Genomic DNA, 19,181 nt, shown 5'->3' on the forward strand with positions numbered 1-19,181 from the left:
GGGGGGGGGGTCACCACAACACAAGGAACTGTATGATTAGGAAGGTTGAGAACCACTGCTCTAAATAAAGATGCTTGGAGACAAAAAAAAAAAAAAAAAAAAAAGGACCTGGAGCCAATCTGAGCGACATTATTTCATTCTATGCTGGTGCTTATAGACCTAAACAAACAGCACTACTGTACAGGAAAAGCTGGACAGGGACATTTCCACTGAAGGGACTCATTCTGGGCCTCTCTTTATTATCAGTAGTGACCTGGGCCACAAGGCGCAAACCCTCTGAAGCCAAGTGCATTGAAATGTTCACATACCCTGGAAACTACAGCGGTTCACTGGGTGATACAGGTAGAATTTGTTGAATTGATAAATGCTTTGTTGCGTATATTTTTGCCAAAATTGAAAAAAAAAATACATGAATAGCAATGAGTACAAGGAAAAAGAAAATGTTCTAAAACTGATTGTGGTAAAGATGTGCAACTCTTCCTGATATGGTTGAACTATTGAATTGTACGATATGTGGAGGAAGTGCCAATAAGACTGTTTAAAAAATCAAACAAACAAGAAACGATAGCAATTCCACTAGACAGGAGGGCCTGGAAGCGTCACAATTGCTCTGGTTGTGGAGGAATGTGCCCAAGGACACATAGGGAGTGCCTACTCAGCTGCAGCAGACGTCTCTGGACTATTGACTTGTGACCCTATACTACCAAACGAACAGTCCATAATGATTTCTTAATACACTCAACGCATGCCAAAGTCGATGGGAGTGCCAATGGTAGAGTTGCAGAAATGATGATGGTGACTCATTACATTTTCCCAAATATTCCAAATGAAAAGATAGAAAAAAATAAATGGAAACTTTTAAATATACCACCTATTTGTATTTTGCTTAGAATTTTAGTAGCTAGCACTCTTAATAACAAAAGTAATGTAGTCAAACATGGTAACATGTAGAGGTTTTTGTTGTTTCTGACCAGCGGAAATCTTTGAGGAACAGAAACTGCTGTAGCTGATACCTTCAAAGTAGCAATGATTTTGTTTTTATGTCATCCGGCATTGTTGGGTAATATTATATAATGATAATGAGGAGCATTCGAGATGAATAAATCTCATATGAAAATCTTGGCTCTCTGTATGATTAAACAAGGCTGAGGAGCACATTGCTTGCATGTGCTTATAGAAACAAACCACATAAAAGCACATGTGTAGCCATTAATTAACTTGATTATTGGGTAACTTCTTGAAGAATGACTGGACTCCACAGCTAGAAATAGAAACACATATATGAAATTATCCTAAAAATGTAGGCTACAATTTCTGCTGTGTGTAAGGCACAGCAGACATATTCCATCATCTCTCACTCACTGAACACAGCCACAAACCAAGACTGGATGAAATCGCGTTTGCAGACTCCGAGAATTAGAGTGAATGTTCCAGATGGTTTCCTTGGCAAATTGTCTCAAACACTTAAAGAGGAAATAACGCTAATTTACACAATCTCTTCCAGAAAGAATAGGCTGGGACACTCTCGTGCTATTTTATGAGGGAGGAACAACACAAAAGTACCAAAGACAGGACAAGGAAGCCACAGCTCAATATCACCCATGAACATAGATGCGGACTTCCTCACCAAAATATTATTAAGTGTCGGAGGTAAAATATAAAAAGACGAATATACCATAACCATATGACATGATAGATGCCAAAAAGAACATTTCACAAAATTCAACAGTAATTCGTTATTAAAACTTTCACAGCAAGGTAGACATCAGAGGGAACTTCCTTATCTGACAAAGAACATCTATATAGCATCTACAGATAACAGTTCCCCTAAGGTTGAACATGAGGCACGTGATGCCTGCCCTTTCATTTCCATTCTGCACCATGATGGAGGAGTTGGCTGCTGCTGCTGCAATAACATGCATAGCTATGAGGAAGAAAAAGTATCTGTAAATTTGGAAAAGATGAGTGCCATCACTTAAAGTAACAAGGAATCAAAGGAGAATGGGATGGGTTTGGGAAAAAGAAAGGGGAAGAGGAAGAGGAAGAAAGAAGGGGAGGAAGAAAACTTCTACAACTAAGGGAGTTCAGCTAGGTCAACTTTCAAAGGGAAAGGCTGTGTGCTGGCTACCTTCTGGGGCTGATGCTGTTGTGAAATGCTCCCCTGTGTCTATGGCTCAGACCTGTGGTTCCCTCATAGCTAGTCAAATACGACAAAGGATGCCACTCCTGTGATTACGCTATGCTATTTCAGACCCTGTCTTATTATCAGACTTTTCTAGGAGCACTTGTTGGCCGGCTTTGAAGAAGCTAGCTACTGTGAATTCTAAACCTAAACAAATAAAGCGGAAGAACGCTGGAAGTACATGACTTCCCAGGTGAATCTCTAGATACCAAGAGCTGGGCGACAGAGGACCTTGCAGAGGACCGTGCTAAATCATGTTTTGCTTTAGAGCCTAAATTCTGAGCACTAGTTTTGTCGAAGGCAAAGGTTGACAGTAAGAGTTCTAAATCCACATTGAGTCTCCATATGGATTCCGCCTCTATTAAGTTCTTTCTGTCCAATGAATGGCGTTGTAAAAAGCTGAGCCCTCAGGCAAACTGTGCTGTTTGAAAGGCCCAAGAGGGACACTTTGGGTCTCATGAACGTGCCTGGCTGTGTCTTTGATGGAAATTGAGGCATTAGGGTCACATGATTATGAGTCACATTCCAGCCAAGGGACAATCTTGTAAGTTTCCAAATCTCCTGTAGAGTACCAACTCCATAATGGTCCCTTTGCAGCTTCCGTAGTCTTTCCTATGCCCGTGATGAACTTATCTGCGACCAATCATGACGTTGTGACGCTTTTTCCTTGGTTTTCTATGCTTTATAATCTGACCACATGATTGAATGAAGACGTGGGCACCATTATGGCCTCATGCTGATGGTCTCTCTCCATTGGATGACTTGTTTTTGCCTTTGTTTTCTTTATGACTTGACAAATGGGTCTTAATGAATTATGTTTGAATTTAGGACCATTTCCCCCCCTAAAACAGTTCAAATACCTGACTCTCACACATAAAAAATTGCAAAAATAAACACATATAATTATAAGCCACTAATATTGTTTAAATTTGTTACACAGCACAAAAAAACTTATACAAGGTTTAACACAAAATTTATATTTCTATAGTCTAGCAATGGTCAATTGGAGATAAAAATTCAAATACTTAGGCATCAATATAACATATACTGGATTTGTATGCTAAAAACTCCTAAATGTTGATGAAGAAAATTTAAAAAGACCCAATTTAAATTGTGGACTGTATTTAGGGATTGAAAGAATCAGTCTAGTAAAGCCAATTCTCCACAATTGGCTCTACAGATTTAATGCAATTTGAAGTAAAATCCCATTAAGAGTTGTATGTAGATAGGAGAGATCAATAATAAAATGGATAATGAGAAGGGGGTGATGGAACTAGGAGTCTGAAATATTTTATGAAAGAAAAATAAATTTAGAAAAGTCATGCTTTCTGATTTGAAAACTTCTTATAATGCTACAGTAATGAAGGCAGTGCGGTATGAGTGAAAAAAGAGATGTGTAACTCAGTAGAACTTAATAGCAGAAATAAACACACACAGATATAGTCCATAGATGGTTGACAGAAGTGCAAAGACTTACTTAATGGAACGAAAGTCATTCTTTCAACCAAAGATTTTGGAACAATTAGATATACATGTAAAAACAGAACCTGAACCTCATAGTATGAACAAAATTTTACTTCAAACTTAATGGAATGAAAATCATCCTTTCAAGAAAAGATGTTGGAACAATTAGATATACATGTAAAAACTGAATCTAAACTTCATTGCATGAACAAAATTGTACTGTAAATGCAAAACTAAATGAAAAACTATAAAACTTTGAGAAAAATAGGAGAAAATATACATGACCTTAGGTTAGATGGAGTGTTTTTAGGCACCAAATGACTAAAAATCGAAGAATAAATTTAACATTAAACTTTATCAAAATAAAAGATATTAGCTCTGTGAAATACGCTGGAAACATAGCTATAGACTAGGGGAAAAAATGTTTGCAAATGACACATCTGACAAAGAGCTTGTATCCAGAGTATGTACAGAAATCTCAAAGCTCAAAATTAACAATGGAAATAATTCAATTAAAAAATGAAAGGACTCTAAAGGGCACTCTATCAAAGAATGTATGGACATATGAAATGCAAACAAACACATAAACTCGCTATTAATTTCATTAGACCTCTGGGAAATGTAAATTAAAATCCTAATAAGACACCACTGTCAACTTTTTAGAAAGACTTTCAAATAAATTCTTAACAATATGAAGTGCTAATGAGGATATTGAAAAACTGAAGGTCTCATATAATTCTGAAGGGGATGAAAAATTATGAACCATTCTAAAAAATTGTTTGTAATTAATATTTTCCTGGGGAAAATGAAAACTTATGTTCACACTAAGACCTGTATGTAAATTAATATTTTCCTGGGGAAAATGAAAACTTATGTTCACACTAAGACCTGTATGTAAATATGTATATGTATGTAAATATGTATAGCCAGAATTGGAGACAAACCAAATGTCTTTACGTAGGTAAATGGATTAAAAACAACAACAAGAAGACCTTTGGTATATACAAACAATAAAATACTACACAGCAATAAAAGGAACAAACTATTAATATGAACAACATCTTGGGTGGATCTCCAAAGTATTGTCTGAGTGAGAGAAGCTGGTCTAACAAGTTTCCCCGCCTGTCCTCGGGATCTGACTTTCCCAGGAAGAAAAAAACGACAGGGATGGAGACCGCCTCAGCAGTTGCCAGAGTAACGAGGCGGAACGTTGTCATGACCCGGGGAGAGCCTCGGTGACGGAAGTTTTTTGGGTGACAGCACTATTCTGTATGCTGAAGATAGCAGTAGTTTTAAACATTCGCATGTGTGATAAAATTCCCAGAGTTACATATCAAAAAGTCATATTTTACATTTTTTAATTTTTGAAATGTAAAATTAAAAAGTAAATTTAGAAGCTGTTGTGCAGAAGGCAAAATGGAAGGCCACCCAAATAGAGAAGAGGCGATCTTAATCTTCTTATAGGCTACCACAAAACTACATGACTTATGCTCTATGGAATTTTTAGAACCTAGCATCTTCATTTTGGCATCAGAAATACCATTAAAATCTATGTGTAACAATTTTCATTTATGCCAAAAATCAAGACTGCATATGATTATATGCCCATATTAGGAGGAAATGGATAGCTCAAATCATTTGGAGACTGGAGTAGATTAGACTTAGTGTCTATTAAGAAAGATAGGAGCTAACAGCTAGAAAATGTATTCTCTATCAGTGTGATGCTGGTTCCATTACTCGTGATTCATTGACAGGTCTCTGTGCTTCTTAGACACAGGTCCATATCTTCAGTTTTAAGTGCATTTAAAAATGAAATAGCATTGTTTCTTTGTTAGATTTTCAGGCAACTTCATTGAAAAGACAGAGTCTATACCGATCTCTTCCATCTCTACCATTTTTTACCTGGACGACTCAGGATCAGCCTTCTGAGATGCAGTCTTTTTAAAAAATTAATTTTTTAAAAGTCATGAAGTTCCATGTTGAAGGACACAGGTAAGTACTTGACTACGAACTGAAAGGTCTGCCGTCAAACCCCTTTCAGTGTCTTGGAGAGCAGGCTGGGAAATCGGCTTCTGTCAGGTCACAACCGGGAAAACCCCCAGATGAGTTCTTTTCCCCACACCGAGCCACCAGGAGTCAGAGCAAAGACGCAAACAAACTCAAAACAAAGCAACGCTTCCCTTCTCTCCCGCAAAGCAGGCTACATTTCCATGAACTCACTTTTTAAAATGATCAAAACAAGCAGAACTAGAAACCAAACCAAAGCAAACATTCCCTGGGCTTTCAGGACACAGCCAAACCTTGTAAAGACCATGTGAAATTCTCCCTGTCTTAGCCGTTTCCTTTCAGGTTTTTTTTTTAAATCAATAGTCAACATAGCTGGTTAGTAATTTTCTCATAAGTTGAGGAGTTTGAACAGTAGATTTCATCCCTAATTATCAGAAAGTCAGTCTTCTGCATTTCCAGTGTCTGTGGATAAGTGGCTCAGAAGGGAGCCTGCCTCTTAACAGCAATCTGCACGGTCGATGCTTCTGCACTTCAAGGAGCGGTTCGGCTACATGTGTGTCATGCAGAGGCAAGTCGAAGGCAGTATAGAGCTAGATGGAACTATTGAAAATGATTATTTAATGTGAAAGGATTTCACAATACTTTTTTTTTTCCCAAGTAGGTATTCCTGATGATTTTATGGTAAATAATCAGGTTTGCAGAATGACTTAGCTGAGCAGAAGCATATATCTTTGAGGGTAACACTATTATTAAGGGTTCATTTTCATATGGCTTTCCATTGTATCAAAAAAAGTACAGCTATGCTAGATCCAGTGCCATCTTCGTATTCATATACATCTACATTGCTTCATTTTTTTTCTGAACTGTCATGAACATTGGCAGGGAAATCAGGATCCAAACAATGGCCAGCTCTCTGTGAAGTTTGCTTTCGGAGATGTATTAGCAAGCGCAGTCCTCTTTATGTGTTTCAGACACTTAACATGTAGCCGAGACTGAAGGCTTGATTTGACATCATACTTCCTCTTTAAAACAGACTAAGTTCCATTCATTCTCTTGCAAGGGGGAATGAATGAGAAGTGTGAATGGCTGTCTCACTTGGGACGGCTCACAGGAGGTTCTCCATTCTCACTACAGCATTCAGGAAGGACTGCCACCCGTGGAGTCTAACTGCAATCCTACAGTGAAGAGCTGCCCCTCGGGTTTGCAGGGTGGTCATGTAAGCAGATGGCACCCTTTTTGTGTGTGGAGCAGGCTGGCGAGTTGCAATGGCTGACTTTTCAGTCAGCAACTAGCGCTTCATCACAGCTCTCTGAAAGTGAACTGCCGAAGGGGTCACTGAGAGGGAAAGCCGAAGACGGGGCTGAAATAATTGTTCCTCATCCGCTTTATGTGAGGGGAAGATTTAAAAGGGTTAAGAAATTTAATAAAGTCATTTGACCTCATTTATATTGATCATATTATATTGCCAACCTCAATTCTATCTTCCTCTTATCACAGAAATGATTCTTGAAGTCAGAAAGAACAAAAGAGAAAATGGTTTCTCTCGCTGTAAGTCTACATCACCGGTATTTTGTAGATGTTTGTAGACTATGGATTTAACATTGTTGGTGAAGGTAAAATAGCTGCACGCCCTTCCTGATTAAAGAGTATTCTTTTGATTTCTTGGCTTCCCTTTCTTCAAATCTTACATACTCTTTTTTTTAATTAATCATTTTATTGGGGGCTCGTACAATTCTTATCACAATCCATACATACATCCATTGTGTTGAGCACATTTGTACATTTGTTGCCATCTCTATTTACAGGTTTTTATTTCTTTTCCCCCAAATCTTACATACTCTTTTGTGGGTATTATTCCCGAAAGCATTTTCTTGGAAGTTTAGTTGCTAAAACCTTCATACTCAGAAACATGTTTCACTGTATACGAAGGTATTATTTTGTTGTCCCTCAGAATAAAAAATTTAAAAAATATATTTAACTTATTTAACTTCAAATGGCCCAAGATAGATAGATACAGAGATAAGTAGATGATGGAACTATGGGGAAAGGTTCACATTTGTTCAAATCAGACATGGTTATTTACTGTACTTCCCTCCTAGTTTTGTTGAACATTTAAAATCTCTCATACTGGAAGTTTGGGAAAAGATTCATTGTTAGATTCACCCAGACCACCAGAGACCTGCATACTCAGACCACATTGATTTGAATTCCTTCAAAATTGATTTTCTGTTTCATAAACTGTTGGTTGCATGTATTGCAGGGATATATAAAATGATCTCCTACCTCACACAGTGCTCCTTTAATGTGGACCCACAGGAGAAATTTCTCACAGGTCAGAGACTCAAGAAACATCTCTTGTTTTTATCTGTTGGATACTGTGACTCTTGTAGCTGAATTTGTCTCCTTCATTGCCTGGTAGCTAAAGAAGCTCAGAGTCAGACTTACAACCTACCACCAATACTTGGTGGTGTCTGAAGGGTATAGAATTGATATCTTAACCTTTCCCTAGATTATCTATTCTCTTAATCCTTCCTATCCTGATTATCTCACTATTTATTGTGGAACTATTGCAATCCATGCATTTTGTTAGACACCTCAAATTTTCTGATACATTAAAAATAAAGATTTGTATGTGTGTAAAGAGAGATAGAGACAGAGAAGAGAGTAAAAGAGAAAGGAGATGCATAGATGTGTGTTTGTGAGAGATGCAGGGGGGAGTGAGGAAGAGAATGAACAACTGTACGCATGTTCATAAATTTGTTTATGTCAAATACATATTGTCTCTATTTCGTTTTCATTTCTAAACCAGCCAACACTAAGTGTCTACCACAAAGACTTCACAAAGGTCCCACAGCATCTGGTACTTGACCCCATAAGTCAATAGGTGAAAGATCTTAACAATTCTACGTTTTTATTCTGTATATACAAAGCTTTATAAGGCTTTTTAAAAATTAGAACTCATGTAGATGAAAAGGTCATGGGAGTCACAGATAGGACACTCTCTAATTCATGGTAAAATACAGTAGCCTTATTTTATACAAAGATAAACAACTAGAGTGGGGCTAGAAATATCTTGTGGGTACAGTGCTCTTCCTGGCTTGTTCGGTGCTATAATCATACAGGAAGACCATGAAGATAGAAGACTGCATTGGTAGGTGACAGAAATATGTAACTCAAAGGGAGATGCAGGCAAAGTCTATGCAAGATAGCTCCGATTCTATACTTTACACATTCTCTGACACTAAATATTTGAAAAATGAGTAAAATTGTGTATAAAGACAGACAGAATTAGGCAAGATTTTAAGGTGAGAAAATAATAAATTTGTGTTCCATTGAATAATTAACTAGAGCAACAAATCAATGTTAAGTAATAATGAAATATGAGATCCAAGTTGTGATGCTGTGAAAAGTATGGTTCACTCTATGGGGAATGGGAAGCAATAGGAGGACTTTTGTTCCTTTTGGTCCTGTGGTTCTATCTCACCTGTAGAATCTATGGGGAATAATATTTACATAGTCACAAAGTTGCACACAATATTAGAAAGCAAAGCAGTGCAAAAACTACAGCACCCTTAACAAAAATCACCAGGGAGAGCTGAGGATAAAAGGAGTATGTGCGATAACTGAAGGGTCTAAACTTCCCCTCCCACCACAAGAAAACCATCCTGCGGTACTGCAGAACCTCTGTCTTCGATCACGAAGGGAAGCATTGAAGTAGACTCCAGTCGGAAGCACATTATGTAAGATTGTAAGTGTAACCAGTAGTGTTGATTGTACTTGACAGGAAGTGCATGGGTATGAAAGTTTGACAGAAGTGCAACAATGTTCCCTTTCACTAATACGCTTTGCCTGAACAGACAAAACAATTATAAGATGATTGTTGCACTCATGTTCACTAGTAATTGCAAGAAGAAAGAAACAAAAAAATCAAGGCTAAAGATAGCTTCCTCTTTGATGTGCAACTATGGGTAGGTAGGTGGCTATTTAGGGACTGAGACAAAGATTTAATTTTTCATATAATAGTATACTATATTGTTTTCTTAATTGCCTAAGGACATATTTTATAGCAACAATGCATAAATTCATAGGTACTAACAAGGACACCATTTTACTACCCCATCAAGATGTACAATGAATCTAGTTTTCAGGTGAGTCATTCAATATAGGCAGGAATATGGGAAAGTTTTGCTGAAACTTGTTAAAGGTTTTTATCAGATAAATGGAATACATCGCCAACTTTATAAACTGGTCCTCGAGAGTGTGAATACAATAATGTCACTGAATATTATGGACACAATAGAGATTTTTAAAATTGCTGTGGGAAGTTACCTTTTAATTATTTAAATAGTTAATTAAAAGTTACCTTTTAATTATCTTTTTAATATAGCAGAGCATTAAAATAATGAATTCATTTGATCAGGAAGCTGGAGATCTTAGCAAAAAAAAGAAAGAAAATGTGGGAAGATATACGAATATGTAATTATAGCCGTAAGAATCATGAGTTCATCAATAAGAGAAGAAAATGAAAGGTTAAATGTTGGAAATGTGGGAACAACAGTTAGAAACCTGAAAAAATGTTTTAAAAGGAAAAAATAGACATTAATAGATGAGAAGAGGGACTAAGGATTTTAGGAAGTTATAAAATTCTACGTTATTATACTGATGATTTTTTTCTTATTTTAAACCTGGGACAATATAGTATGCTTCAATAGAACACTTTCTGAAGAAATATTAAAGGGTAATTGAAATGTGAAAATCATGTTCACCCCAAAAGACCTCAAGAATAAAGAAATAATAATGATGGTATGCTACTTCACCAAAGCTCTTCCAAAATCACTTCTCCTGTGCTAATTAAATTGAAATTATCTCTTGTTTTCAGTGATAAGCACTTCCAAAGAAATATTGGTGAGTTGTTTAAGACAATGTGATTAATTTATGTTAGAAAAGAGCATAAGCTAATGGTCACACTTTGGTCTAGGCTATAAAAGTAAGAACCACTAGGCAACCTATGGTAATATTATACATGTTTTTTCTGGTGAAAATATAAATATACTTAATTAATATTCAAAATTCGAAAGCAACACAGGTCTTCATTTCATAATAGAGGACTGTCAATTAAAATTTATAAAACGTGGACATGAATACAATATTAAGAGGAAGAAACGCAGAGGAATGCCATGTGCTGTCGGTGAGGCTAACACTAGAAGAGTCTGCCTAGCATAAGGAAGTCATTCACTTCAGGAACGTTATCTTTAGCTGGAAGGCCTTGATCAAGTTAGGTACCACTCAGAGCCTCTCTTTTTCAGTTAAAAAATGATAAATATGCTATGAAAATCTGATATGAACATAATTCATTCTATATGAGTAACAATTATCCAATAAGTAATCATTAATACCTATTATATCCCATGCACTTTGGGATACGTTGAAGATAAAGAACCAAGTGAAATTAGAAAATTCTCATGAAATATATTTTAATGAGGGACCAACAACAGCAATTACAAAATAAACATGTAATTTGATAACATGTTAGTAATTATCAGGACGAAAACAGAAACAAGGCAGGGCATGGAAAAAGAAGTGTTATTTTAGAAACAGAGTAAACAAAAACATGTGTTATATGTGTATGGGAAGTAAAGCCTACAGATGCAAACATATTCTATCTACTACCTATTTTAGTCAAATTTAAAACACCTGCAAAATTTTCGTATTATAAAATAAATATATGAGGCCTTCGTGTGAAAATTGAATGCATATACTGGCATGTATATAGCTAAGTTCTTACACATTATAATATGCATTGTTATACTATGTTTTAGGAATTGTTTTACTATGTTCTATGTATTGTTACAACGTAATCTATTATAAAATGTTATAGTATGTTAAGTGTTATACTATTGCTATATAGAAATATATAATAAGTCCTTAAGTATTAATTTTTTTAAGTAGAATAAATACCAGGAAGTTATTCTGCTTAATTGGGAATTTGACAGTCTAGTCAATGCAATTAGAAAAAAATTCACCAAATATATCCTAGGTGTGTTACTCCTATTAGCAAAGTATTTAAATAATCACATGTTAATATGACAGTGAGAGATCCGGGTGAGCATTTTTTGAATGGGTGCGGCAGGGTTTTCTGGAGAGAGAGAGGGAAAGATGTAGTTTGTCAGCAACAATAGATATTCTAAGTTATCCGTATCTATTGACATGTGTATTTTACAACTGATGGATATAAAACATGAGTTGATGTTTTTAAAAGAACTAAGCATGAATGAGACACTTGGTTTGCTATTTGACTCTCTCAGGACAGTGCCACGGTTCCCATGGTTCTATTTTAATGAACATAGACTAAATTATTATTCAGTCACAACCACATTAATAGTAATCATTAGATAGTAATATATATATAATAGTATCCATGGTGTTATAATATTGTTATATAACAATAGATTATTATATCATAATACATAATGATCATTATATAGTAATACATAGAACTCTATCATTATTATTATATAGTCATATATAACTCATTTATGTTTGTAAAGAAATTATCACAATGACGTATAAAGATCAATAATGCAACATTTAAAAAATCAGCTTCATAAGCTGTACAGCAATGGAATAGGAATTTTCAACTGAGGTCTTTTCAGTATTCTTTCTAATAACATGAAGTTATAATGTGGAAAGAATGACAGTTCAAGTCAGTTTTGGTTCCTTCCAGTACTGTGTAAGGTGCAGCAAATTTACTATGAAACAGTATTTCCAGATTGTTACGTTGTATATTGTTATTGCTCTTCTGAAGTAGATGTTGTGTGTGGGGGTGGTGTTTTCTCTTATTTCTGCCTTCATTTTCTTCTTTTTCCTTCTCTCCTATCTTCAACTGTATTGTTTAACAATTTTAAAACACATTTTCTAAAGTTTCACAGGCATATGCTCAACATATATAATTAACTTTTTTCCAGGAAGAAAATACAATGACAATTTAAAGGTAGGCATCGTTGTCACATCCCTTTCTATTGCCTGCTTCTTTTATATAAAAAAAGAAACAGACTGTACGCCTGAAGTGTTCAGTGAACAAGAACAAAAGCTATTAAAATCAGATTTGATGTACGTGAATACAAATGAAAAGTTTTCTTTTAACTTTGTGAGACCAAAAGTTCTATTTACTATGTGAGCTCCTGGAAAGCTAACAGCACTTAGATATTATTTGAATTCTTTTCCAAATACAATCTTGCTAACCAAATGTGGACACTACTCAGGCCAATACAAATATCCTTACTGTTCAAATAACTTTTTATTGCAGATTCTGTAAAATAATTACCTGATGCCAAGGCAGCCGTCAGTCCTTCATTGAGGATTGAGGAAGAGCAAGACCAGCTAACAAAATGTGCCTCATTAATCAGAACTCTTAGTTTATTTTAGTACTTAAATTGTCAGCCAATTTCACAAAGGCTATCTATCTGTCAACTCAAAGGACTGTTTAAAAAAAAAAAAAAAAAAACAACCAGATAAGTCCACAGCACTTAGATTACTTCTTTGTAATTACCAAATAAAACTGGTACCCCTTGAGAAGTATGTAATTGGAATCAAGAGCAGTGATTGCTACTCCTGAAAATCAGTTTGAAATATGTACAAACTTGTCATTTTTAGATGGTAATTATGTAGTAAGGACAAAAAGGAGCGAAGTCAGACAGAGGGATTGAGATGATTAGATCCAAAAAAATAAAGGCAAAGTTGTTACATCAGGAATAAAAGATCAAACATTTAGTATATCTCAAGAAAAGTTGGGAAATGTTCCTGGCTTTTTCCTAATAGGGATTATTGTTGCCTAATAATTACTCAGAGTTACTAGCATTGCCATCCACTCTTGAATGGTTTTGATCTATGCACACACACATGAGATCTTGGTGACGCAATGGTCAAGTACTCAAGCGACGAGACAGAGGATCAGGGATCCCAGCCTACTCAGGAGGAAGCTGGCACAGTCCGCTTCCCTACAAATGACAGTGTAGAAACCAGATGGGGTAGTTCTACTGGATCACAATGCGTCAGAAGGGAAATAAGTGACATAGGGCTATCAACACAGGGAGCTCTTGGGTGGTGCCAGTGGCTAATGTGGCCAGCTCCTAGTCAAAGGTTACCGTTTTGAGTGACCCAGAAGAATCAGCTACGAGAGACCTGGTGATATAGTTCCAGAAAACCAACCATTCTAAAACCCTGCGCAGCACAATTGACTTTGATATGGGTGAGATTTCCATGAGTTGGAATCAATTCAATTGCAACTTGTTTGGACCCACACATACACGGTTCATTTTAAATTAAAAAGACTAAGTTTGATTGAAGTTTCTCAGGCTGGTTTTTCTTTTCTTTCTTTCCAAACAATTGTGTTGGATACAAGGGCTGCATTGAAGAATGTGTCTTCCCATATAATTTAGTGCTAAGTCATAGGTTGAGAACATTTTCAAAAGATAAAAGCAAGGTGTTTGTTGGATTTTCACACATTCTCTTAATAATGGATATGTCCAAAATATTAAATAATAAAAATAAATTAACTTAATTAGATCCAAAAGCTAAATCATACCCAATTTTGGAGCAATTGGGGAGATTCAACACAAATCTATTGTCTGCTTTTAGCTAAGATTCAGCAAAATATGCAAAACTGAAGGTTTTCTTGTCCTAAACAGTTTCATTGTGAACTTACATTTAACATAATATAGTTACAGATGGTTACTCATAAAATGTGTCTAGAATGTATACATACATGGTTGTTATACAAACATATTTTTTGTTCTGTCTACTGAGACGGCTTAGAGCCAATAGCAACAATAGCACCTCTGTAGCAACAATCATACTTAGAGATCTTGTTTTTTATATCATTCTCTAATAAAAGTAGTAACAAAGATTCCTTGGAGAAATTCTAGTACCAGGGGAGTAAATTAATACTATTTTATATTACCAGAAAGTAAAAAATAACCCAAACCAACCAATTCTCATTGAGTCACCATTCACTCGTGGTACCGCCACGAGTATCAGAGTCGACCTGTGCACCACAGGGCTTCAATGAATGCTCCCGAGAGAGTGGATCACCAAGCATTTCTTTTAAAGTGACGCTTGGTGAAGTTGGACTTCCAAACGTTCAGTTAGCAGCCAGGTGGATATGAAGAAGAACAGTGCAGCACATTTGGAAGATGGTTCAAGTATAGCCGGGATGTGGAGCTAACACAATTCTGCTGGCTAAAAGCAAGGAGGACTTGAGGACTTTGCTGATGAATATTAAAACCACTGACGTGGATTAAAGTTCAACGTAAAGAAAACTAGAATCCTCGTGCTTGGCCCATAAGACAGCATCACATAAACGGAGAATAGACCGATGATGTCAAGGACTTCATTGATCCACAATCAGCACTCATGAAAGCAGCAGTCCAGAAATCAAATGACTTGCTGCATTGGGCAGTAGAAGTAGAAGAACCAGGAGGAGGAGGAGGAGGAGAAGAGTAATTGGAAAAGATGTCACTGTAAAGAGTAAGGTGTACAGTGGGTTCTCAATCGCTTCATAGGAATGTACAATCTGGACAACGAATAAAGAAAAAAGACCGAAGAAGGATGGATGCATTTGAATTATGGTGTTGGGGAAGATACTGAAACGACCAAGGAGTTCTGGAAAACCAAACTCATCTATCCCGGAAGAAGTACAGCCAGAATACTCCCTGGAAATGACCATGTTCTCTGAAGTACTTTGGATTGGTTCTGGAGAGATCCGATCCTAGAAGAGGACAGCGTGCTGGGGAAAGAGGCCGCTCCTCAGTGAACTGGACTGGTGGGGCCTGCCACAGGGGCTCGCACATAACAACAGTTGGGAGGAGCACGCAAGGCGGGGCAATGTTTCACTTTGTCGTCTGTGAGGTCTCTGTGAGTTGGCACAAACTCTGGCACCTAAGGACAATTTTGTTTCAATAGTTCCTTAAGCTGTCAATGACTCATGCATGCCATTTATACATGTATATTAAACAATTTTAACACTTTATCCATGGTATTTTCCATTGAGTCTGCTTTAGAAAATGCAACAAAGATATTTCCAGCATCAAATGGTGAAATAAAGCCATAAAATATACCAATTCCTTAAAAAAAAACACCAAAATCCCAAAACAAAAAAAACCTCCAATAACTCCACACTTTTTACTTAATATATTCTTGGAGCAGTAATCATTGTGAAGGAAGCTAAGTTTTTTATATCTAGCTGAAATTATTCTTGGATAGTAAAAGGTAAAAAAAACCATCCAAACTTTGATTTTTTCCCCATGAATTATCACTTCTTTATAAATATGAATGTTTTTTCATGAAAAGCGCCCAAAATATTGATTGGGTAGTGTCTCCTCTATTGATTCCATGGCTCATCTAAAGGTAAAGAAAAGTCTGAAAAAACTTTAAACTTCAATCAAAGTATATTTGTTGTTTTATAATTTTTTTGTATACTGTTGTATACTGTGCTAAATTTAATTGAAGAAATTTCACTTTTGTAAGTTATTTCCTGTAATGTTTTCTCCCCAATTGTCCATAATAGAAATCTCTTTAAAACAATCTTCCCATCAAAAATGACTTTCTTACTGCATTGTTGAGAAAGTGATGGGGTTCGGGACAGAGACCCAGAGCCCATCTGTAGACAATGGGACCCACAGAGGGGTCACGGGGAAGGGATTAGTCAACCAGGGTACAGTAAAGCACCCATGAAACACAGCATCCCTCTGGTTCCTTGAGGATGCCTCACCCTCCACTATCATGACCCCAGGGCTGCCTTCCACCATGGACTAGACCAGAGCATGCACACAGGTACAGATAAGAGATAAGAGCTCACAACACGAAATCCAGCAACAGGAATGGCACTAGCGGTACCACAAGGGCAGGGGGAGGGTGGGGAGAGGCAGGGAGGAAAGGGGAACCGATCTTAGTGATTAACGCATAACCACACACCTCCTCCAGAGGGATGAACAACAAACACCATGGGGGAAGGGAGACAGTGGTTGGTGTAAGATATGAAAATAATCATAATTTATAATTTATCAAGGGATCACAAGGGGGGAGGGAGGGAAAAAAAGAGGAGCTGATACCAAGGGCTCAAAAGAAAGTGAATGTCTAGAAAAGAATAATGACAACATATGGACAAATATGTTGATACAATTGATGTATGGATTGGTATAACATTTGTAAGAGCCCCCAATAAAATGATATTTTAATAAAAAAATTTAATTGTTTTCTTCTTTGTGCAATAATCCAAAGTGTTTTATAACTCTATATTTATAAACTCAGATCTTGTTAAAAAATAATTGAGCAATTTTATGGAGCATTTAATTTTTTACAAATAGCAACTGATCCTATTGATTCTTTTGTCACTAGAGAGGGAAAACTGCTCATTAAATTCACTATACATTTTTTGATACTCTCTCACAGTGATGATCACTTTATTATCTTTAAAAAATTTTTTTTTAACTACAGCAAACACGCAGCTTTTTCATGTTGCTGTGCCTCAACAAACTGCAGTTGCCATTCTTGGTGATTTTCCACGTGTATATGCACCTCTACTCTCCCTTTTCTTGACTCTCCTAGTTAGCACTAGCCAATCCATTACCATTGCATTCGACATCAATAATATTGCCTTTGTCTTGAATTTTAAAATTGTTCCTACTTTCAAAACTAGAAACAATTTACTGATGCGTTGATTAAAATGATATGCATTTAAATTTAATAACCAGTGATGGTTTATACACCTAAGACTATCTGCATAAAATATTCAAATGAACACATTACAAAGTTGAGAACGGGGGTGAAGTCCAGCTTCCCACTTGTAGCGTGGTTCAGACAAGTCTGGCAGCAGCAAAGTGAAAGGAGGCTCGAGGTCCACCAGCCACAGAAACCCACGAGAAATAGAGTTCAGTGTCTCCCTGGAGCCTCACAGGAACAGTTGGCCATCTAGTCAGCCTGTGGCTTTACTCAGTGGTCTACGACCCCATAGGAATAACAGTCACACTTGTCTGAGTCTTGAAGATTGTACGTAGAGCAAAGGCGTTAGGTATGTAGGATAAAGGGTTTGCCCCCCTCATTGATTTTAAGAAAGAATGTGGCAGCGGTAGGACAAAGTGACACATTCCTTTCTCTCTTTTTTTTTTTTTGGCATAATTTTCAGTATAACATTTTGTTTGAAGTAGGCACCTCCATTTCTCATTATATTCTATTGATTTCTCCCCCCAAAATCCACAACAGGGACATGAGCCCGGAAAATACCCCATTAATACCAGGAACAACTGGAACATAAAGCCCACAGATTATCAACCAAACCACAATATCATTGCTGGACTTCACGCGCTGTGAGGGTCCGTCCAATGGCTAACGGTTTTCACTGTGCAAAAATCACTGCAGCCAAGAGTCGGTTGAGTACACAATCTTGTGTGCCAGTCCCTCAGACTTGGTTTAATAAAACAGCAATCTTTCTGCTTCTCTCCTTTCTACACTATTTCAATTAACATCTTAAAAACATGCACTTCTTTGAAATATCAATCTGCATTCTTTTTTTCTTCTGAAAAGTTCCAGTGTGCTTACATCTCCGCCTTTAGTATATAGCAGGATAAATTGTTTTAATTGCCAGAATGTGGTCAAGAGAGTCAAACATTTTAAAAGGGAGAGAGTTGTAATTTTCCTGTATAATGTATTCATATCGGTGGTTATTTTCACAACTGAACTTTAAAAGGAAGGGTCCTTTTGGCAGCCTATGAATTGGTGACATTTTTAGGCTGTCATTACCTGCAGAAAGAGTGAACCAGTGCCTCACCATGAATGAGTGGTACATAACCTTTCAAAATGCTTTTCAGAAGTAGCCTTTCTTTCTTTCTTTTGCTATTTATTAAATAAAATGAATCTAGACCAGAAGCACAAACAAGCCTACCTAGTCTTGTTCCAAGTGTCTTTAGAAGTGAAGAAAGCTGAATATCATTTTCTATTTCACATCTCTTATGGACAAGAATTCGGCAAATTAACACAACATATAAGTTATATGTATAATATCTGACTACTAAGGAAGAAAAGCTAATACTATCATCAGTTTCCACCCTTTTGTATTCAACTAGCATTCATGGAATGCACATATCTACTATTTAGTTTTTAAAGCAGTGTGGGGAAACAAATATATAATCTCAATCTTTCCTTTTGGAGATTTTTGTCTATTAAACATGAAAGAAATGGAAAACAATAAGCCCAGTGTACTAATTGTGAAATCAGGTGAAATAACTCCAGGTGTCCCTGTAACTCCAGAATCTACTATTCTTCGTTCTCCTTTGTTTCCCTGAAGTCTGACAAGAGGACATTGCAATGACATCTACCAGATCTGCTTTGCAGTTGGCTTGGATTGCTGGGTAGCCCTAGCATGGCCTCGATCAATAGGCAGGAGCTGGGAGAGTAAGGTGGGTGGATGTAGTCTCTTAGATTCCTCTGACTGATTCCAGACTGGGCTTGGATATGTCACTGAGCACAGATCTCC

The 19,181-nt window shown here is 36.6% G+C and overlaps 1 protein-coding gene across 1 annotated transcript in view; it reads right to left on the reverse strand.

Moving 5' to 3' along the window:
- Positions 1-19,181, reverse strand: part of MAGI2 (membrane associated guanylate kinase, WW and PDZ domain containing 2) — a 1,552,529-nt gene that overhangs the window by 892,602 nt on the left and 640,746 nt on the right. The window lies entirely within an intron of this gene.

This window comes from Echinops telfairi, unplaced genomic scaffold (assembly GCF_000313985.2).
Source record: "Echinops telfairi isolate 266 unplaced genomic scaffold, ASM31398v2 ScPeMD7_23;HRSCAF=83, whole genome shotgun sequence".
NCBI classification, from domain to species: Eukaryota; Metazoa; Chordata; class Mammalia; order Afrosoricida; family Tenrecidae; genus Echinops; species Echinops telfairi.